The following is a 22945-nucleotide window of genomic DNA, read 5'->3' on the forward strand; positions in this document are numbered from 1 at the left end:
TTTGATGTGAATATTAAATAAATCTCAATTTTTCTCTCTTTGGTAGTTCCCTGTGGGATCTCAGCACCTCAGGACTGAGGTGCCGAGCCACCGAGACCACCCCTGGGGGGGCTCGGGAGTCCTGGAATGTTGCCAGAAGTGTCTGGTGGCTGGACTTTGATCCTACACAGGAGACGACACCTGTATGAGGATAGGAGGATTTCACCGGGGTGAATGGTGAAGGGATTAGTTAGTTAGAGGGTGAGACACAGGGTTTAGGATTTCTGTACAGGGGGATTTAGAGAAGTAAGATGGAGGAATTGGGGCGTGTCCTGTCCTCCTTCTTCTTCTTCTTCTCCTCCATCTTCTGTGGTGATGGTGGCACTTTGGGATTGGTCATTACTAAAAGTGCACCGGACAATAAGGGGGAAAGGTATTGGGGAAAAATGATAAATATTGTACACGCAACTTTGGGTATAAAGATAGGTGACTGTCCGGAGGGCAGGACAGTGTGCTCATGGCTGGCTGCTGAGCAGACCTCTGTCAGGCCGAAAGAAAATCTTTTAGATAAACAATTAATAAACATAGAGACCGAAAGAAGAACTGAAGCCTCTTCTCGTTCTTTGATACGCGGGCTGCCCCAAGGCCACTCCGGGCCTTTCCAGGCCCTCCAAACAGCCGAAAACCGGACAGTTCCCCTCTTCCTTTCTTCCCCACTTTGTGAACAAACCTTTACCAGCTGTAGTCTTCACCTTTAGTATCTCCATCACTGTTGGAATTCTTTTTATTCTGATGTGTTTATACAGATATAATAATTTTCTGTAATTCCACATTTATAACATTCCTATTACAATGTGCTCCCATTAGTTCTTAGTTCCCACTATTGATGCTGTTTTATTTAATATTGGGAGTTTTCTAATTGTTTTCTGTTATAACACAGCAATTATTTTATTTCCTGAAAAGAATCCTGTTTGCCATATGTATTTGTGTATATAATATGTGTGATTTCAGATTATCTGTTCTTATATTCTTGTCAACTGATATATTGCTGTCTGAATTCTCAAATGTTAATTTTAAGAGGTATCTTTTAAATAGTATCTAAAATCTTAGTTAAAAAAATAAAAGGACTGTCTGTCCCTGTAAGATTTGAAAAGCAACACCGAAGTATTTTTGGAATAACAGACTATTGTACTCAGCTTCATTCCTGTCTCTGCATTGTCTGCCTGTTGCCTTTTACTTTCAAAGCTGCTGGTACAGGTAAACACTTCAAAGATTGAGGAAGAGGATTCACTTGAGCTCCCCTCAAAGCACTTTAGAGAGGAAGTACAACTGACTCATCAATGAAATTATCTATACAGCAAATGCTGGTAAGTGTACTAAATGAGCTGCAAAAACATTGTCTATGATCTTTTAATTTTAGCAGTCCTGTAATAGGACTACTGTTTAGATGAAAATGTATGTTTGCTTTTCAAGTTGAATGATGCTAAGTTAATAATTCTGTCTTTAATACATCTCTCATCTTGGATCTAGAGTTGTCCATTTCTTTCAGACAATACAAGTTACTTTCTCTAGTCCGCTGCCTGTCTTGACTGGCTTTTTTCCTTAGGCTGTATTCTCCTGTTTCTTTCACAGGAAGAGAATCCATGGAAGCATGTATGAGAATGCCTTAGATCTGCACTTAAGTCTTGCTGGTTATTTGCTAACTATGTTGAGTGTTTGTTACACTCAAACCATTTTGAATCCTCCTGTAATCAGATTTATTTTGTCTCTCTAAGATATGGGGGGATACAAGATCTGATAATAGGTAGGTGAATGTTATCTGATTAAATTGTAATTGCTCTTGTCCACATGCTTAGCTTACTGCAAATGCAAACTCAAATTTATAGACTTAGTTGGAATTTGCAGTTGGGACAGAGTGAGCACTGTGTCATTTCTTGTAACCAATTAGCTGATAAGTGCTGTCATTGTAAGATAAGGTAATGTTGACGTGATTTATATAGCATAATTTGTGTTCATGATGTCACTGGAAGTGGAAATTTAAAATTTGACCATTATTATCAATTCTTAATTTCTATTCTCATTGTGTATGCTTTATGCACTACTGCTGCTCTACATTAAGCTTTTGTTTTGTAAGCCCAAGAGAGCCCTTCAGTAACAGAACAGATTTTTGTTACTTATTTTAGAGAAACTTTCATTGTGGCAATTTTCTGGAAAAAATTACACAGGCATTTTCAGATGCTTTGGGTTTTGTTAGCTCTGAATTGATCCTCCCTACCCTCCTTACCCCTCCCCCACCAAAGTTCCGAATACACTTTTTAATTGGTTAATGCTGTTAACTCTAGACACCTTCAGGTGCATAGTTCAGAGTAGCTTCAGCTGTTAGATGTTTGCCATTGACTGAAAAATTTTGTGGAAGTTATGCTTAGACCACTGTTGATTTTATCCCAGTGAGACCTAGAACTTTTGTGCACTTTTATTTTTTTTCTTTTTTGGGGGGAGCTGCATGTAGCAGGATTTCCATCAGAATAGGCTGGAATCCTTGTTTCCCTTCATTGTTTTCAAACATGGTTCTTAATGGCTTGAGAGACTGTATTTTAAGCAAATCTCTGCTTGTTTATCTTACAAATTCTGCTTGCATTAGCAAAAGCAAAAATACTTTCTGAAATACTAGTTGCCCCCTCTGCTGCACAGCTGTTGAAAATATTAAATAGCATTTTGCTTTTCTGGTGCTGTCATTCCTGGTAAAGCTTGTCCATGTTAGAATTACTGATGTAGTTAATAGTGAACCTTGAGAAGCAAACAGGCTTTCTGTGTCAATCTTTGTATTAAACATTCATAGAAACATCTGTTAACCCCAGTAAGGACTGAAGTAAATGCCATGCTGTCTCAAGGTAGTCTTTTGGAGCTTAAGGCTCTAAGGAGCTTCCATCACTCCAAGTTAATTTTAGCTATAAGACAGAAAAATTCAAGCGACAGAAAACTTAAGGCCATCTATTTGAATACTGAGAGACAGATGCTGATTCACAAAAGTTCACTTATGACCTGCTTTTTTCCTGAAATGCCCATCTTCGAGATGTGAAGTGATACCAGGCAAGCGTCACTGTGTGTATGTGGATTTTGTTAACCTGCAAAGGGACTGGAAGTTTAAATGGACTAGAGTAAGAAATACAAGGATGCCTTTTGATGGGAACTTTGACTAAAGACGGACAGTGGAGTGACCAAAAATTGGATGATTCAGACATAAAAACAGAAGGGAGAAAGTAAATAGATTATTAAGTTGACAGCTTAAGGTCTGAGTGAGTATCAAAGAGAAAGACTGAGATCTGATGGTAGCTGGTGTGGTGCACAGGAAGGTCTAGGAATGGAAGTAACAAAAGAAGTGTTAATAGTGTAACTGAAACACATAACTGAGTGTGTGTAAGTTATGTGCAGTTTTGAGAAGAGGAAAAGGGAGAAGGTGAAGAAGGCAGTAACTGAATAAAAGCCTAGCTCTGTGGCTAGGTGAGGATAAGACAGTCTTGAGAAGGCTGCAAGATGCTTGAGCTGCTTGAAAGTGGTTGAGAAGAACACCTGTCACTGCGAGTGGAAGAGTGTCTCTCGTAAGCAGAATTGTCTCACTAGATGATGAATCACTGACAGGGAAAAGTACAGAAGATACAACTGAGCAAAGGGAAGAGTATTAGTTCTCTGGGGCAGAAAGGTCAGCTGTGGATTTGCAATTTAAGGACTCTTTGCTTTTGATTTTGACAGAAACATGACATCTAACAGAAGTGATACTGCCATCCTTGAAAGTCATTGTAGTGTTAAATACCTGTTGGAGGGCTTTTGGCAGCCTGGTGGTTTACAAATGTGTTCAGAGAGCATTTGATGAGATAGATACTGAATAGTGGCAAGGTACAGTCTGTCAGGGTAAAGAACTGCACTATTGCCCACTTAAAAGCTTGTTTTTCTAGGTCAGTGGATCTATGTGAAGAAATGTTCCTTTTGTTATTGTAATTAATTTTTATATTGATGGGCAGTGTGTGAGTGGGAGTAGCACTTAAAGCAGTGTTAGAAGCATTGGTTAGGTGTTTGAAGGTGTTTTGAGCACTTCTTTGTAGAGTATATACTGGGTCAAGATTTTTGATTGCATAGTGTGGGTTAAATCTTCAGTGCCCTGGAGTATGTTTTTTTGTTTGTTTTTAAACCAGCTGGTCTTCATGCTTAAAGAGACATGTTTTACTAAGCTTTAAAGTTTTGGAGGTACTCAGCTTCTGACTTCAAACTGGGAATCTTTAGCTCCTCTTCAGTTGTCCTAGCTAATTCCATGTGCAAAGGTTCTTCATTTTCATAGGAGTTGTGTGTGTGTGTGTTGGAATGGCAGGAAGGTTGGGTACATTTCTGTGTTCCTTCTGATCTTACACAAGCTTAATGCTTGTTTTGTTCCCCATTTAATATAACTCCTAACCTTCCTTTGCCATGGTTTTTTCTGCTTGTATTTTGCTGGTAAATGTTTTACCATAATTCTGATTGAGTGTTTTTTTAAAGTGCTGTCTGAAAAATACAGAGGCCCAAATGTAAACATCCATCTCTCTTTCTGGAGAAATGAAACTATGACCTTTTCATAGAATTGACCAAATGGTTTGGGTTGGAAAGGACCTTAAAGATCATTTAATTCCAACCCCCTGCTCTGAGCAGGAACACTTTCCACCATCCAACCTGGCACTGAATAATTCCAGGGATGTACCACTTCCCTGAGCAACCTGTTCAAATGCCTCACCACTCTCACTTTAAAGTGTTTCTTATATCTAATCTAAACCTACTCTCAATTTAAAGCAATTCCCTCTTGTCCTGTCACTACATTCCCTTCTAATTTGTCCCTCTCCATGTTTCTTGTAGACACTCTTCAGGTAGGCTGCACTTAAGTCGCTCTAAAGCCTTCTCTTTTCCCGACTGAACAAACCAAATTCTCTCAACTTTTCCTTATAGTAGAGGTGTTCCATCCCTTTTGTATCCCTCCTCTGGACTCAATCCAGCAGGTCTAAGTCCTTTCTGTGCTGGCACCCCAGAGCTGTATGCAGGTTCCAGGTGGGCTCTCACCAGAGCAGAGCAGAGGGACAGAATGCCCTCCCCTCCCTGCTGCCCACACTGCTTTGATGCAGCCCAGGCCACGTTTGGCTCTCTGGGTCACGTCCAGCCTCTCACCCAGCAGCTCCCCCAGTTCTGGGCAGGGCTGCTCTCCGTCTGTTCATCCCCAGCCTGTGCTGACACTAGGGGTGCCCCAACCCAGGGGCAGCACCTTGCACTTGTTGAACCACATGAAGTTGCTGTGGGCTTGCTTTTCCAGCTGACATTTTGAGCTATCCCTGTGAGTATCCCTCCAGGAATACTCCTTGACAGTCTGTAAAGAAGAGATTCCTTCAACTCTTTCCTTCAACTCCTTGGTGTTAGGGTGTTGTTTGAGCCATGCTTACCTTGAGTGGAGTGAGCTTGACAGGTATCTCAGGCCAATAATTCTAACAGTTGTAACTTTGTTGATGTCTTGTCTTTATTTCCTACACAGGATGTTTTCTGTGGTTTAATTTATTTTATCAGATAATGCCAATTTTTCTCATTTACTATTGTTTCTCATTTCACTTCTCCTTCCTAGGTAGCTGTAGTTCCTGGATGCTTGCAACTACATATAATATGATGGACAGAGTTAAAAAATAAAAAGCTATTTTTGAGACTTTTGAGTTAGAGAGTGTTTTCTGTAAAAGACAGTAAACTGTGACAGTCCTTGAAAACTTTATATCATTTGTGGAATCAGTGCATTATTTTCGATTCTCAGCTCCTAAAAGATGGAATTTCAAGAACTTTATGTAGAGAAACTTTCTTGTGAAGAAAGTGAACATCAGAGGAAGGTGAACCTCAAATAGAAAGATGATCTCATTCTTGTTTTCTCTCATCATCTTATGTATCATCACATCAACCTCTTGTCTGTAGTGAAGCTTTTTATACCTCTAAGTTCCACAGAGATTGAGTTTCAAATGTGATAATACCAGTAACTCTGGCAACTGAGATGCCTGTCACTTTTACTTTAAAATAAAAGCCACCTTTTTTGATAAAACAGTTGTAATAGTTGTAAAAAGCATGTTAGAAGCATGAAACTTTATGACAACTTTGTCATGTGTCCTCATTTTAGACAGGTAAATTGTCTTAAATTAGCTCACAGAGTTCCTAAAAACAGTGTTTTGCACTAGTCAATACATTTTATATTCCTCCTCTTCAAAGACTTCTGAGAATTGATAATTTTCCCCCCTCATTACAAAGATTAGATCAATTTTTGCAGGTACTTTCCTAAATTCCAACAAAAGGAATAGGTAAGTATAACATGCCTGTCCAGGCCCTTTTTAAAAAGCTGTGTGTATACCATGCAATCAAAGAACTTACTGATACACTTGTACAGACAGAATAGTTTAATATAGGAGTGATGTATAGGGGACATATATGAGATAATCTTTGTGAGATCATTCTCTGGAGATTGCATTGGTAGAGAAGCACAAGTCCTTTCTCATCCTTTATCTTCAAAAGGCAGTAGCCAATGCAGCTAAATACCACAGACAGTTGAAGTTTTGTTGGCTAACAGCTCATGTTCTTGCCATAGCAAAACCAGTAAGTGTCTGTTACAGCAGTAAGTTCTATTCCTGTTTTACTTGCTACACTCCATTAAGCTTCAACAGTTCCCCTAGTGTTTAGATTGCACAGGTTTGGATGCCTGCCTCAAGTGTGCATTATAGCAGTCTTTCTTTTCTCTCTGATTTCGTCAGCAGAGTTTCCTATGTAAGAAATATGTGGCAGGGGAGAAAGAGATATCAACAAGCCAATGCCTCTCTCTAGCCTCCTATTGCATCAAGCAGTTACTTTCCATTTTTCTTCTTCATTATGGGTTGGTGAGGAGGTTTTTCTGGATTTTCACATGCAGTTTAGGTATCCATGATATGGAGGTGTGACTGAGATAGAAGTGCACAGGCTGGTACTTCCCTGATGACCTTGATTGACAATTCTTTTGCTTCCTGGTAGGTGGGAGCCGTAACTCTTAGTATAAGGACTCTGTTGTAGGCTGGAGGAAGAGGAAGACTGCAATAAAGAGAATAACTGGTAAGTAACAATTATCTCCCTCCCATTAAAGTCCTCCCAGTTTATGGCAATTGTTTTGGAAAAAAAAAAGTTTGATTCTGGATGAAAAAGGCCCATTCCTGAGGCTTACCAGAAAATGTTCTATATTACCTAGTGGCATATCTTAAACACTCAGAATGTCAGAGTAGCTACAAATAGTTGTTTCAAGCTTTGAGGGTGCAAAGGGCAGTCTCAATATGAAAGGCTTCAGAGTAGCAGTTATTTCCATGTGTTTCTGGATTAAAAGTGCTCAAATACAATGTTAGGAAGTGTATTAATTTTTGTTGCAGGTGAAGAGCATGGTTTCCATGCAAAAGGAATATAGGCATTTTAAAGCTATATCTGCTGTTTATCCGTACAGCATTTTGATGTTGTAGGCAAACATATGTTCATTAATTGAATTGCCTCTGATATGTGTTTGGAATGATGTATTTTATTCTAGTACTCTTAAAATCTTTAATACCTCTGGGTGATGGTAAAATAGGCTTGAGGATGGACTACTTGGTGTTTAGATATAGGTATCAGTAAATGCCAATAAAATAGCACATGTATTTGTAACCAGTGGAAGAGAAGGGTGAAAAAATGACAACTACCTGTCTTTGACAGCTACTTTCCATCTGTACTTGAGCCAAATGATTGGTGCCACTTAAAATCAGTATGTGTTGCCATTAGGATAGCCTTGAAAAGCAGGTGACTTCCCAATGCATTGAAAAGGATTGTGTTGAAAATGATTCTGAACTTCTTGATGCTGTGTGATGAAAATTACTAGTTTTATGTACAGCATCAACATTGCAGTTTTTTTGGTGTTGATTTTCAGTGTAAAGTGCATATGAGCATGATTACTGTGACAGAGCTGGCACTAAAAAATACTGGAGAGGTTTCAAGAACTGTCTTGATTGCCCTTGGCTACCTGATAAGTTTCACAAGGCATTGATAGCACATGGTAAAATGTTGATCACATTAAACAGGGAAAGTTACAGTGCTTTACAGGTAAATTTTGCAGTATTTTTGCAGGTGTAATCACAAAAACAAGTTGTGGAATGCTCGTTCATTGAGTGATGGTTCCCATCCTTCTGAGTGAGCAATCAGTTGGTTTAAATTTGTGTTTTCAGAACATAAGTCTCCAGAAGGCCTTGAGAAGAGTTGGTAGGGTAGTTATGCTGACAAAGAAATCTGCTTAGCCAAGTAATTTTTTTACATTATTTGCTGGAATCTGCATGGTGATCAAAAACAAGCTATGGGCAAAGCAGGAGGACGGATGGATTACAAATGAGTATCATATGAGTTTGCCTTAGGGTCTTGAGTATGCAAGGATAAATGGTTCCTTTCTACAGGATAGAATAAAGCATTGTTATGAATTAAAATTGCTGTTCCTTGCATCTTTCAACAGTACTTTAACAAGAATGGGAAACATTCGAGGATGAGATATACTTGGTTTGGTACTAGGCTTTTTGTTAAATATGTAAATATAAATTAATCTTGTAGTCTTTGCAAATGTCAAAATTTAACTTCACCTTCAACTACATAGAAGCATTGCCTTCAAAGAGATTTACTTAAAAATCAGTTGATGATTCATAATTTAATACTTCCCTTGGTTTTATTGTCATCAACTTTGCAAGAGTTATTTTTGGCAATATTACCGTGCTGTCATAGGTTTCCAGCCTTCACGCCTTGAAAGCATATTGGTGCCTTAAAACCATATTAATGCTAGATCTGACTTTCTTAACTTCAGCTCTGTATGTATGTAGTCTGGTAGCTCAGCAAGTATAGGAACACAGAATACATGAAATTTTCTGGAAGTGTGGCAGGGTTCCTCCTAAGCCCTGTGAAATAGAGCTATTCTTTCTGCTTCAATTTCTTAATCTGAGATACTGCTATGTATCTTTGTGAGCTTAAAAAATTAGTGTGTGCTCATGTATTTAAGTGTCTCTAATAACCAAGGCAGTTGAGGCTAAAGGGCCAGGCTTACTGGACTCTGAAGATAAGTGGAGTTATCCCACAGTTGATTTTAATGCAATGCTAGTGAGGTTATTTGAGCTGAAAAAAATAGTGAATTAGTACTGAGAACTTACTGGCATCTTCTTTGAGCTATTAAAAGTCAAATGTATTTAACTTGTATCCACTTTTAGATGTCTTGAAGGATAAAGAACCACTTTGGCTACACATTTCAAATAAAGAGTGTGCTAAAGGCTGGCACATATGTCTTTAGCCCTTAGTTTGGTGAAAGTTACACAGTGACCCTTTCACAAGCAGTTTGTCTCTTGCACTGATGCTACTGGGAGAATGTCCATGAGTAGTTCTAGCTGTAAACAGCATTGATTTCTACTTTGATATATCTAGTTGGTACTCATGCCATCTTACTGCTTCTCATTGGGAGCAAACGGTTTTATAGTCAGCTGCAAGAAAAAGCTAACAGATTCAATGCAAGACGGGTCCTTTTTTTATTTTCTCTCTTTTCTTAGAAAACATGAAAAGTCTGCTTAATTGCTTTCTTCCCTCTTCCTACTCCTCTGAGTTTTTCAGAAAATAGTAGTGGTAATATTCTTGCAGGTTTCTGTGCAACTTTTATTTCCCATTCTATCTTTTCCCTTACGATTTGGAAAAGTGGCATTTCCCTACTCTGGCAACACCTGATTTTCCTCCTCAAAGGCATTATATGGATATAGTGAATAGCTTCTAGTGATGTGTGAAATTTCCCATATGGAGATGATCAAAAGACATTAACTACAAAATAGTGTATGATGTGATATGAAAGTGCCATAGTTACTGGTACTCCATTGCATGCACAGGGAACCATTAGCAATCTGACTAATAATTGATAGCTTTTAGATGATTATAGCTAATGGTGGTTGTTATAAATTATGCATGGACCTCAAAGTAAAAAATACTCTAAGGCCAGAAATTGTTTCAGATATATATCCTACTTAGAGTAAGGGAGAAAAGACGACTGGTTAGTTAGGAAAAAATTGAAGTTTTGCAGAAAGCAGTAGAAAATAGTTGATGACTGATATGGAATGAGAAGTACTGCAAAGTGACTTAAAAATGGAAAAAAAACCACAATAAAACCCAACCCTGAAGTCTTAAGTGATGACGCATGCAGCCAACTTCCTAAGAAACAAGAAATGCCCACTGTAACCCACTACATTGGGCTGAAATGATGTTTGTTCAAGAAAAATCTCACACATAACGCAGAAGATTGTTTAGTGCTAAGAAGTAAATGTAGCTGAAGTAACATTTTGCAAGTGTTATGTTTGCAGGCTGCTTTCCAGGCAGACAGATGTGGTGTTTGACCACACTTCTGTGAAGCATTTTTTCCCTGTGTTGAACTGGAGTGGCACTTGCTGCAAATTGTGACTCTGTTGTGCCCATTCTCCCAGTGGGCATCTCTGAAGAGTTGTGTGCTGCTTTCCTTGCAGCTCCAGTCAGGCACGTGGAGCCAGCAGTTAGAGCAGCACTGCCAGTGAGGGGTCACCTGCTGCCACCAGGGCTGTAGCCACCATGCTTTGAGGCTGGTAGTCTGCTGTGTTATTCATTGGGTTGCCTATCTTCTTTCCTTAATCTTCTTTTTTGCTGTCATTGTAGCCTTCAGAAGTCCCTGTGTCCCCCACTACCAATTTCTAATACAGCTTTGGTTTTCTTGATGTCATCCTAATGTATCTGAGCAATTGTCTCTGAGTAGCCCAAGTTCACATACACTTTATTTTGAGCTTATATCAATTACTCAGGAAGTGCCTGTGAAAGGTTGAGTTTGCTTAGACTGTTGGTTATTGTATACTGAAAATGTGAGCTGGTCTACACTAGAGGCTGAGAAAAACTTTAGCCTTTTTTACAGGGACAGCAAATTTTAATAAATATTTGCAACAGTGGAGTTAGCTATCTTTCAGGTACACAAGAAGAGGGGAAGAGGCTTTTCTAAAACTCAGTATTAAAATTTCAGTGAAAAGCATTATTGTAGTCTGTCTGTGTTCCCAAGATGTTATGATATATTTTCTTCCCTGATGACATTGTATGGAGAAAAATATTCATGGTTGAAATACATTTAAGAGCTTTAGAAAAGCGTAATTTGATAAATTTTATCAGTAATACAAACAAAAGGCCAGATGATGAGCATTTGGGAGTTACTTGCTTAGTACCAGTCCTAATTGAATTGGTTTTGGCATTGACAAGGAACTGGTCTTATTCCAGCATATGTGAAAATCTATGAAAGAAAATGACAGCTATTGTCTAGAAGTTTAACTATCTTTTCATGCTTTCCTAGTAAATTCAAGCATTCAGAAAGCTTTATTAACTGTTTTGAGCAGAGGATGTGCTATACATGATTAAGACAAGCAAGAGAGACGTGTTGTGCCTGGGTGTGTGACTAATAAACACTGCAGGGCAGAGCAGTACTTCCCACAGTCAGTTGCTCAGCAAAAGGTTCAGATTAAAGCATTTTTTGAGACTTCTTGTGTGTACACTTGAGGGAGGAACTCTGTGCTTTGTAGCTCTTCTTCCCTTTGATTTTTTGCATTGACTTGGTAATCTGTAGTCTCCTCATTGCTTTCATTGGCTATAATTTACTGCAACAATTCTTCATACCTGCTTTATTAAGTAGGTGTGTAGGAGTGTATAGGTGGTTCATGAGTCATATATTCTTAAGCAAGATAGGAAAGAAGGGTGGCAAAAAGTGAGTTTGTTTTTATAATGTTGACAGTTATTAATTTTGCTCTTCAGGAATACTGAGTAATTAACACTTGCTTAACACACTGATTAATATAATGAAGCAGGACTTCAAGTGCACTAGAAGCTGAAATAGAGGTGTTGGACAGCAGCATAAGTATAATGAAGGGCAGTGCTAAATGCTAGAATGTTGGATGCTGCAGTACCGGTACATTGGGATACTGTGCCATTACAAGAGTAGATTTTTGTATTGCAATCAGTTCTGGAAGTGGCAGGATACATATTAATGCTTGCACATTGCACATTGCATGAGTTGTGCAAGAAGTAAAGTATATTATATATGTCCAGAGAAACCAGGAGTTTCTGACCCTGCTGCTTATATTTTGGAGGGAGGCAAAAGAAAAAAAAATCGTTAAGGAAGGGAGACTAAAAACTGATTATTTAGTGAACAATGTAATGACTGAAAGCCCATTGGGATACAGTTGGAAGGGCATACTGTAATTAGATCGTTTGACCTGGAATAAAAGATCTTCCCTGAAGCACTGCTGAAAGTCATCTTTCATCTTCCTTCCTTCACTAGTTTTTCCTTTTCCAAATATGTATACATGGCTTCTATTCATATTGAGAATTCAGAAATAGGCATTTTAGCTCTGGTAAATCGTAATTGTTATTTCATGTAGCTCCTACTTTTTATAATCAGTCTCTTCTGGCAATCTCTGCACAGAGAAGTAAATGCATTTTTTTGCAGTCTCAGAGCTCCCTGTTTTTAAAGCAAGTATGTTTCAATGTGTGTATCAGTCATATTTTTAGGATGTGAAAGAACAGTTTATGCCATTTAAAACTTTCTGACTTGGACTGTAACATAGATCTAGCAGTAGCTTACAGGAAAATAGTGTTCTGGAAACTGCATCATTCAAGGAAATTTGGCACTTTAATTTTACTACATCCTTAACATTTAGTTTTTCATGCAGTTGCATTACTCAATAATTATAAATTCCTACTTCTGTGGTTTCTTAAGAAGAGGTCTTAAGCTTTTAATTGGTAATTAATCATCTTAAAATCATACTCCAATTCTTAGTTTCTAAATTTTTGGAAGAATGTTTATGAATGGAAGGAGAAATATTTTCAGTACCAAGTGGAACATTTTTGAGAGGACAAGCCAAGACAATGGAGCAAATTCTTAGTACTCATTTTAAGGATTCTCCTGTTAAGTTGCTAATCATGTCAGGCTTCACCTTGTGCTGCAGTACAAATGTAGAGAACATAGTGCTGCCTATAACAGGTTTAACTCTGAAATAGTAGAAATTAATGAAACCCAGGCACCTATTTCTTGGATATTACTCTAGAAGAAGGGGAAGTTTTATATTTGGAGTAGTAGTTCTGGTAAGGTTATTAATTATGCCTCATCTCCTACATAGTTTTAGTTGGTAGAATTCAGCATACTTTCAGGTTACTGTGTTTTCCAACACCAGATTCTTGTATCTTAAGCCAGAAGATACCATTCAATCTGACCTCTGGCTTAGAATGACAACTCTAATTTTAGCCAGTGAAACTTAATTGAAGAGACTAAAAGCAGGATTACTCATATACAATAACCAGTGAAAATACTCAGATACAGTACATACCATAAACCATAGAACTCATTCTTTCCCAGAAATCCTATAAATTGAAATTCAGACCTTCCTTACTGTAAGTCGAAAACGGGCATTCAGGCTAGTTGTTTTCAGATTATACAATAAAAACAAGGATGCTGGATAAAAAATTGCATGTTTGTAACATCAAAATTTAAGCTCTAAATAATTTTAACATTTTGGAAAGAGAAGCAAAGATCCTTTTTATACTTACTGTAATAGAGTTTTTGGTCTGGATGCTTTAAGGTAGAACTGTCCTGTACAGTAAGTCTCCCAAAATGCTAAATCTTCACTTTAAAAATAGATTATGTAAGAGCACAAAATATGAAGTCAAACTTCACACCATAAGAGCTCATGTCTGCATGATGAAATATTAACATCAATAGTTTAGAATCAGTTCTATTCTGTCTTACAGAGTTTTGCTTTCCAACCAGGCAGTTTTCACAGGCTTTTTGATTTGTGGTAGGCCTTCCCAAATCCCTGCCGAGACCTTGAGAAGGTCCTGCTGTCTTTTCCACATCTGTGGCTGGTTTGTTCACCTGTTGTGTGCCTTCTCAGGGATCTCCTGTGCACTGGGGTGCTGGGCTTGCTGTGTCTCTGCCTGTCTGCTGTCTCATCCTGAGACTGTGGCAGCTTCCCCTGGCTGGGTATGGCTAGCTGCCTCCAGGGAAAGGGGAACTTCCTGTTTTTCATAAGATCTCACCTGAAAGAGTTCAACACACTGGACACAGCAAACATGCAGTCTTCTTCATGGTTCTTTACCAAATGCTGAGTGTTTGTTTAATTGACAAATAACACGCTCAGCACTGAGTACTACTAAGTGTAGTGATCTCAGTGAGCAGAGCCCTGCTGGGGATACCCCTGCACATTCTGGGATACCTGACTTCATATAGGAAGAGTATAGCTGTCTTAATGAGCACTTGACAGGTTAATCTGTTGTCTCTCTTTTCTGATTGTATGGGAACTTGGCAGAATTCTCCAGCAACTGCAGTCTGCCTTGGGTTGCTGCAGTGGCCCTGCAGCACTGCAGCTTATGGTTCACTACAGGGTAGTTGCTTTGTGGTGAACCATAGGAAGCCTGGCTTGAGACTGTTGCCAGCTGCTGTTTCCAATGCTGGTACAGCTCCAGAGGCAGGAGAAAGGCAGGGTTCTACAAATAGTAAGGCCAAGGAAATGACATAAATCTAAAAATCCGTTATCTAAATAAACCGCATCTTTTTCCATTGCAATTTTTCACCAAGGCTTTGTAGTAATAACCTGTTCCCAAGTGTTCTGTTTCTGAAGAACATTTTACTTCCACAGAGAATTAGCATCTTCAGCCAAAGCTTGAATTTTCCCTGTGATTATTAAATATGAGATGAATTCCCTACCAGTGTCTCCTCTGCTGAGGACTTCAGTTCTTTTTTTGAAGCATAGTCAACCGTTCTGTTCTCCTGCCCTGTCATCTATCATGTTTCAAAGTGCATGCTTACCAGCTGGTTTGCATTGAAAGCTTAATTTTATTGAAATTTGGCTGATGTGATTGGACAGGAACCTTGAATTACAGAAGATAACAATTTTAATATTACACCATCAACATAGTCTTGTGCTGTAGTCATATGCTCATGAATAGTTGTTTCACTTTATTTTACCTACAGTATGTATTAAAAACCAATATTTATTTGTTGTTTTGAGTTGTTGTGATCAAACATAGCAGTTAAATATCTTGATCAATGTGGCTAGCAAGAAAGACAGCCTGCAATTGATGGTGTGTTTTGAGGTGGTGTGCTTTTTTTATTTTTAAAAGGGCATTGCCATAATGCAAGCCTGGATGAGCATCTCAAACTGCATTAAGGGTTATACAGATTAAAAACAGGCATCTTTTTGTGTTCAACTTATATAGAAAGTAAGTGCAGGATGCCAACAAATGTGAAACTGCAAAGAATCAGTGGAAATCTGGTTAGCATGAAGGCTAGCATTGGAAATGTAGCAGTGACATGATTTGTATTTGGTATCTTAGCAAGAGCTTAATAAGGATTTAGAGATAATGACACTGTGGGACAGTCTAGCAATCTGAGGGTGGCAGCTGCATTTTTTGTGAGAGTGACCATTTGTCCTTCAGCCTGTCTATTTAATTATCTTTCCGTTTTCTGTTTTTTCTTAGGTTATGGTTAAAGTGAGACAGAAGTAATAGATCTGAATAATTATTCTAATTGAATATTCATTACTTGAATATTAAGCAGGTCATTTTAAATACAGGTCATTTGAATTATAGATTGCTTTTGCATGGCAGTAAGCTAAACTTTTCCTTAGGTATTGGTGTTAGATGTGCATTCTGCTTGTTTTCATTTTGACTTGCTCTTAGTGCATAGCTCTTGTTTTTTTGATCAGTTCAAGAACCTTACTAATAGTAACTAGCTTGTGGTCTTAGGAGAATATTCCTAGACATGTTTGTAACATTTTTAGAATTGGAAAAGTTCATTCTAACTTCTTCAGTGTGTTCAGTGTATAAAGAGAAGTGTTATGGCTATTTTTATTACAATTCTGTAACAGGAGAAAAGATCCCATTGAATGGGGTACATACATGGATTTTAAAGATGAAGGTGCAAAAGATCTAGAACCTGCAAGCTAAAACTTAAGAAAAAATTCATTAATGTTAAGGCTGGTTAAGCATTAAATTAGTATTTTTCCTATCACTTGCAGTTTTAAAGTCAAACTCTGGGCAACTTTCTAGAAAGATTCATTGGCTTAATTGGAGAAATCAGCTGCTTTTTTGTTTGTTTTGATTGGGTGTATGTGAGTGTTACAGAAGTCAACTTATATAATACCAATTCTTCCACTTGGTATTAAAATCGTTTGGGGATCCATATGTATGAATGATTACAGAATTTATTTGAATGGAGTGTAAAGCAAGGGAGTGCTGGTCTACATTAGTAAAGACAGTCATCTAGACAGCATGGATTCACCACGGTGAAGCCATGCTTGACCAACTCAATAACCTTCCATAATTATAAGACTGGCTTGGTAGATGAGAGGAGAACAGTGGACAGTTGCCTGCCTTGGCTTTAATAATGCTTTTTGCACTGCTTCCAATAAGATCCTTGTAGAGAAGCTGATGAAATATGGGCTGGCTGAGCAGACAGTGAGGTAAAAACTGGTTAAATGGCCACGCCCACAGAATGGTGGTCATTAGTTCAAAACCTAGCTGGAGTCTGGTAGCTGGTGGTGTACCCAGGAGTGAGTACTGGAACCAGTCCTGTTGAACATCTTCCTTAATGATTTGGATGATGGGGCAGATTTGTTGGTGATACGGAACTGGGTGGACTGGCTAGTAAACCAGAGGGTCATGCTGCCACCCATAAGGACCCTAACAGCCTGGAGAAATGGGCTGGCAGGATCAACAAGGCGGAGTGCCAAGTCCTGCATCTGAAGAGCAAAAACCCCAGACAGCACCAGCATATGCAAGGGTGTCCAACTGGAGAGCAGCTTGGCAGAAAAGGCTCTGGCTGTCTGGGTGAGTATGGGCCAGCTCTGAGCCCTTGCAGCAAAGACTGGTGGTACCTTGGGGCTGCATTAGAGTGTTGCTATCAGGCGAAGGGAGGAGATCCTTTCCCATTACTCAAGCCTGATGAGGCTATACCTGGAGTACTGTGTCCAGCTCTGGGCTTCCCAAGAGAGCTGTGGCCGTAGCAGAGTATCCATCCAAGAGGACAAAGATGATTAGAGACTAGAGTGTGTCTCTCATGATGAAAAGCTTGAGAAAGCTGGGTCTGTTCTGTTGGTAGAAGAGGAGGCTCAGGAGTGGTCTCCACAATAATTGCCTGAAGGGATGGCATACAGTATACAGAGCCAGGCTCTTTCCAGTGACAGCACCAGAGGCAATGGTCACACACTGAAACACAGGAGATTGCCTCTCAACATCAGGAAACACTTTTTCATTTTGAGTGACCAAGTGCTGGCGAAGGTTAAACCAACGCCTTTATCCTTAGAGATACATGGAAGCCATCTAGATGTGATCTTGGGCAGCTTGCTCAGGATGGCCCTGCTTGAATAGATTTGGACCTTGTGTATGTCTGTCTTCCTGATTTAAATAAAATAATACAACTGACTTTGTTCTATGGAAGAAAAAAAAAAATTTATTAAAAATAAAAAGACTGCTTGCAAGGGCTTTTATGCTGTCATCCACACAACTGTGAACTTCAACATAGGTCTTCAAGGAACAGGATTAATGATATATTTTTTGTTTTGGCTGAAAAAAATGCAGGGAAAATTTTCTAGGGTAGGCATGTAAGACAGGAAGGCAGTGGCTGTATCATACTGTTCTTTCCTTTGAACAAGGAGACTAATCATTGTTGTCAGTCTGACTTTTGAAATAAAGCCTTAAGGATTTTTCTTCTGTGAAACAATTGTAGAGCAGTAGAAATAACATCAAATTCAGAAATTGTTATAATCATGAGCTAAATATTTTAATATATTCTTCTGTATTCTTAACCTGCTTCCATCTCAGTATTGTCCAACTGCAAGTGTTCTATTATGTAAAAATATTAAAGCTGCATTCTGCAGTAAATTATTGCTTTAATGGTTGTATTACAATGCCAAAATATTGCAAGAAAATGACCATTTCCCAAATAGCTTTCGTGTATTTTTTGAAAGGTTATTACTGTCTCTTGCCTTAAAACCTTACGTGAGAAACATTTAATTATTATTCTTTAGAGTGTGACTTGATTTTCGTACTATTACCATTCAGATTTGGAAGAAAATTGACTCTTGGTAGTGTGTCTCACCTCATACACAACATCCAGATTTTAATTTCATAGTTCAATTGAGATATTCTTTCCATTTTTCAGAACTGTAGAAGAAGTAACCATGATGTCATGAGAAATCCAGCCTTTAAAGCAAAATGTTTGAAAATATAGATCAACATTTTATCTGCATGTGTCTTTTGGGCATGGAAAAAGTCCAACAAATGTGGATATCCAAAATTAATTTTTTCAAGAAAATTGCTTGCAAGTAAATATGGAGTAACAGCAAGAGTTTTTTTGTTGTTCTGGTTTTGGGGTTTTGTACCTCTCTCCCTGCTGTTTTTCATGAGTTGTTCTACTTTGCCTCAGCAATCTTTTGGTTTTTTTCTGGTTCACCGAAAGTGGTAGGGAGTTTCACATTTTAACAGGGTCAAAATTCTGTCTTGCACAGTAGACTAAACCTTAGTTTTCTGGTATTATAGTGATAGCTGCTTTAAATTCAAAAAGATGAAAGATAGTGTAGTTTTTTAGACTGTACTCTACTTCCCCTTAAGTGCTTAATCATTTAATTCATGGAGCTAATTTAAAGTTAAGAAAGTATTGTAAAACGACAGTATTTCTTTTTTTCAAAATGCTTTTCATATCATGCTGACTTGTTCCAGTGAGAGAACTTCAGCAGGACAAAAATGTTTTGTGAGAAGTGCCTTAGACACCTTGTTTCTGAACTTTCTTCATTAAAGTTTCATTGAGGAAGGTGTGAAAATCAAGTTGTACTCACTTGCTTTTTTTATTTGCTGCTTGCAGTATAACCTTAAAAGATGTTCTGAAATTATCATCTGCCACTAATCTGTATTACACTATTTGGAGGTTGCCAAAACCTCACTTAATGAGGGCACTTGAACTTGCTTCTGTGCCTGAAGTAAAATGCTTTCCAAAAGCATCCCTGTAGAAGAGCCATAAAGAGTTTAAAGCTGTCCCTTTGACTAGTAGTTGCAGCAGTTTAAATTGCCAGATGACTAATGGTGAGCCTTCCAGCATGGAGTTTCTGTCCTCTGCTGGCTGAACAGCTCCTCTCAGCCCTTTCCCAGTTGTCTGTCCAGATCAGCCCTTTCTGACCCCTCCTGCGGTGTGTCTGCTACACTGCAGCTCTTACCTTCTCCCATACTCTTCTGTGCATGGCACAAGCAGAGTTCATAAATAAAAAATAAAACATATTTTCTCACTACTTCTAGATTACTTAAAACAGTCTCTTTCATAGCAGACTTATGCTGTCTAGCAGCACTGCAGCATCTCCTTTAGCCTTGGTTTGGTTATTAGCATATAAACATAAGTTTAGTGCACCGATTACTCATAATACTAAAAATATGAGCAACTGATTAAACTGTTACTTTCTAGAGTGCTTTGTTCTTGCATCATTATCTATTTTACCATGTCTCTATTTGAAGAAAAGCCCAGAAAACCTACACATACATACATAGTGGTACATCTGTTCTTCGGAAGAGTTGAAGATTTTACTGGCCTGTTTGGATTAGGATAGTTTCTGGTAGGTGCAATTGTGATACATTCTGCACATTTTTTAGTGTGTCAAAAGTGCAGATATGTTGCATTGTGGTTAACAGGGAAAGTGGGGAGGATGCTCCAGGTCACCAAAGGTCTGAAATGCCTTTGCAGATATCCAGACTTGTCCATAGCATTATGTCAGGATGGGGAAATGGGGTTCATAGGTCAGATACTTCAGCTGGATGCCTCAAGCTGAGCATGTGTAGGTGACACAACCTCCTTGTCATTGTTAGAAAGGCTCATGCTGTGTTTTACATTTTTCTGCCTCTTTTTGCATCTTCCATGGCACCTGCACTAGGCAAAGAAAGATGCATGATATGTAATTAACAACTAAACATGTGGTGACTGCCAACTATTCTTAAAGCCAAGAGTATTGAACTAAACAAAAAAACAAAACTGACAGCAAACAAACAAACAAAAAAATCCTTCAAACCCCCCACTCACCCCATCCCTGCAAAAAAAAACCAACCCAAACCCAACAACAAAAAAAAGAAAGCACTTTGTCTACTTTTCTGTCTCTCAGGTTACTAGATAATGGCAATAATCAGATACTTTATTCTTCCTTATCCTTAACTTTTAAAAGTGTATTTTCCTGTATTTCAAACTCCATCCTTATTTGACTGGAATTGCCAACCAATTTAAAACCTCTCAGGTAGAGGTGCTAGCAGATTGCATAAGCTTGAGAAATTCAAATAAAAAAGGATTAAGTTGCTTTTAGCACTGGCAAGAAATGCCAGTATTGCTTCTCTTCTCACATTTCCTTGAAGAAATCCAAGTTGACATTGCTGAAATGTGATGTTTTTTCTCCTTAATAGAAAATACTGGTGCTGAAATACAATGAGTTCCAGGTTAAAGGGCTATGTTTGCCAGTTAGAGGCAACTGAAATACAATTTCAATGGGAAATGATAAAAAAGTGTTAGTTACAATTTCTAATGATGAAATGTAATCTAAACCACAGACTTTTAATGCTACCTTATTTTGTTGTTTTGTGGGGTTTCCCCCCCCCCATATAGCTTTTCAACATAATGTGCTTTTTATTTTAAAAATTTGAGCAATATCTGTGGCACTTGTGGTTTGGTTTCAAAGAAAACCAGACGTGTGGATCTGAGATGTGTTTCAAATCAAGAGTTGAATGGCAGTGTGTTGAATGGGCTGCAGACCTAATGGCTGGGTGGCAAGCAATATAAACAAGCTATTTTAAGGCTTTTTTTTTTTTTAATAGAATAGGGCAATGCTGCTTTAAAAAAACCAAACTATATTAAAATCTTTTATCTTGACATTTCCAAAAAGTGAACAGTTTCCATTTGTAAAAGAAAGTAATTGGAGTGGACTATCCAGACCTGAAGAAAAGGTAGAGAGTCTGTAATAGGCAAGTGTGTAAGGTACTGCATTGGTCTCTTGAGAACATGAAGCACATATTTATCACTGTTCCCAGTGTTATACTGGGGCAAACCTCTGCAGATGAAAGTGAAGGATTAATGCAGCAAGTAGGCAAAATAAGAGGAAATTATCAAAAACCAAGTAAATTGGGGAAAAATATTTTTTCACAGGGGTCAGTGCTAAATCAAAATAAACTTGATAAAGTGCAGTGAAGAAAATCTAGCTTTTGCTCAGAAGTAATATATATTTATATATATATATATAAAAAAAGTAAAGTTACTCAGACTATTGCTCAGGCTGCTTCAGGGTAGGAGAGACAGATGAACTTTTGGCTCTGGAAAGGTTGACATGAGCCTTTTGAAGTAAAGGCTGAATCCAAGGTGCTTGTTGCACCTGACAATCTGTTTCATGTTCACCTTTCCAGGTGACAATATAAGCAGATCTCAAATGGAGTATACCCAGGCACTTGAGAAACGCTCCAGCCAGAGTGCTGTGAGCCCAGCTGCTTGCACATGTACCAGGGCTCCTGCCTGGCAGGGGAAATTGTCACTTCCAGAGGGGCAGTTGTTTTTCTGGAATAGGTGAGACATTGTACAGTTATAAATGCCTTCACTCAGCCTCCTGTTTCTCTTGTATTTTACAATTGCCTGTTTGTTGGATATGAGAGATAATTAAGTAATTTAAAAGATTAATTGGTTTCATAACTGAATTTGCATTCCAGGGATTCTGGAATTGCAGGAAGCTATTCATGCAAAAAAATGCCTTTGTGTTAGTTCTAAATAGCTCTATAAATGTGAGACCTCATTGGTTTTATGATTGTAGCCTTTAAACAAATAGCTCATCTGTCTTCAACACGTTTAATTATTTTAAACATTTAGGGTGAGATTGATTGTCAAAGGTGATTAAGATTTTTTTATCTAATATTTTTTCAATACAGGATTTGCAATTTGATTAAGATGTTGCTAGCTAGCTATCTTTTACATGGAAGAAAATATTCTCTTTGTACACTTGTTTAATTAACAGCCTTCAATGGATCTATTACTATAGCTACTTACATTGTAGCACAGACAAAAAAAGATTAGTAGTTGAGTTCGTAATTTTTTGTGTTTAAACCAAATGCTATAAACAAACTCATAAGTTCCTTGTCATAGAGCTTATATGGGCAATTTCATCAGTTTTTTAATTAATATTGATAGATCTCAAGGCCCAGACTGGGATACTATTCTGTAATGAGTGTCACTTTGTGGTGCAGTGTAATCCTCTATAATTTTCTTCTGATGTAATAAGAATTTTGAAATTGGGGAGGGGAAATATTCATATTAAAAAATACTACTTGCATTTCCCTTAAGTCCCAGCTCTTTTCAGATAGAGCATGTGTGCTTTTATTTTGGTTTTGCCCTAGATGACAGTAAGTCATTACATCATTGCTTTTCTGTAGATTGACTTGTGTGTGGAAATATTAGTACATGGAATACTGATTTAATTTACTGGATGCAGGTTTCTCATAGTTTCTTCTAATTAGCTTGTGTCTCTTGTTCCTGAAGTTAGTTTGTATGTAAACTGAATTTCTCATATAGTTCTTTATAGTCAGGATGTTTTCAGGAATTTCTTTGGGATAAAATCTTCCATTTTATTAAAAGCACACTAGACAGAAGTTGCTAAGCTTGAGATATGTGATTTGATTTCCTTTCAAGTTTCATATATATTTCCACAGAATTTAGAATTCAGTGAGTATTACCTATCTCATCTTCCTTAAATTCAGTTTCACATTCTGTTCCATTTTGTTTGTAGGTGCTCTCCCCACTTTCCTGGTTGCACAGTGGGACTTTTCCCGCTGCTGCTGGTGCCCAGATGGTCTCCTTGCGGGAGGAGCGGCC

General features: G+C 38.1%; 1 protein-coding gene and 1 long non-coding RNA gene across 5 annotated transcripts in view; both read left to right on the forward strand.

The window, feature by feature from the left end:
• Positions 1 to 22945, forward strand: part of CRIM1 (cysteine rich transmembrane BMP regulator 1) — a 173350-nt gene that overhangs the window by 30052 nt on the left and 120353 nt on the right. The window lies entirely within an intron of this gene.
• On the forward strand, positions 1792 to 20899 carry LOC113459213 (uncharacterized). Its single transcript, XR_012579534.1, has 2 exons — positions 1792 to 7098; positions 7934 to 20899. It is a non-coding gene; the product is annotated as an uncharacterized LOC113459213 (long non-coding RNA).

The sequence above is a fragment of the Zonotrichia albicollis genome, chromosome 3, assembly GCF_047830755.1.
Source record: "Zonotrichia albicollis isolate bZonAlb1 chromosome 3, bZonAlb1.hap1, whole genome shotgun sequence".
In the NCBI taxonomy this organism is placed as follows: Eukaryota; Metazoa; Chordata; class Aves; order Passeriformes; family Passerellidae; genus Zonotrichia; species Zonotrichia albicollis.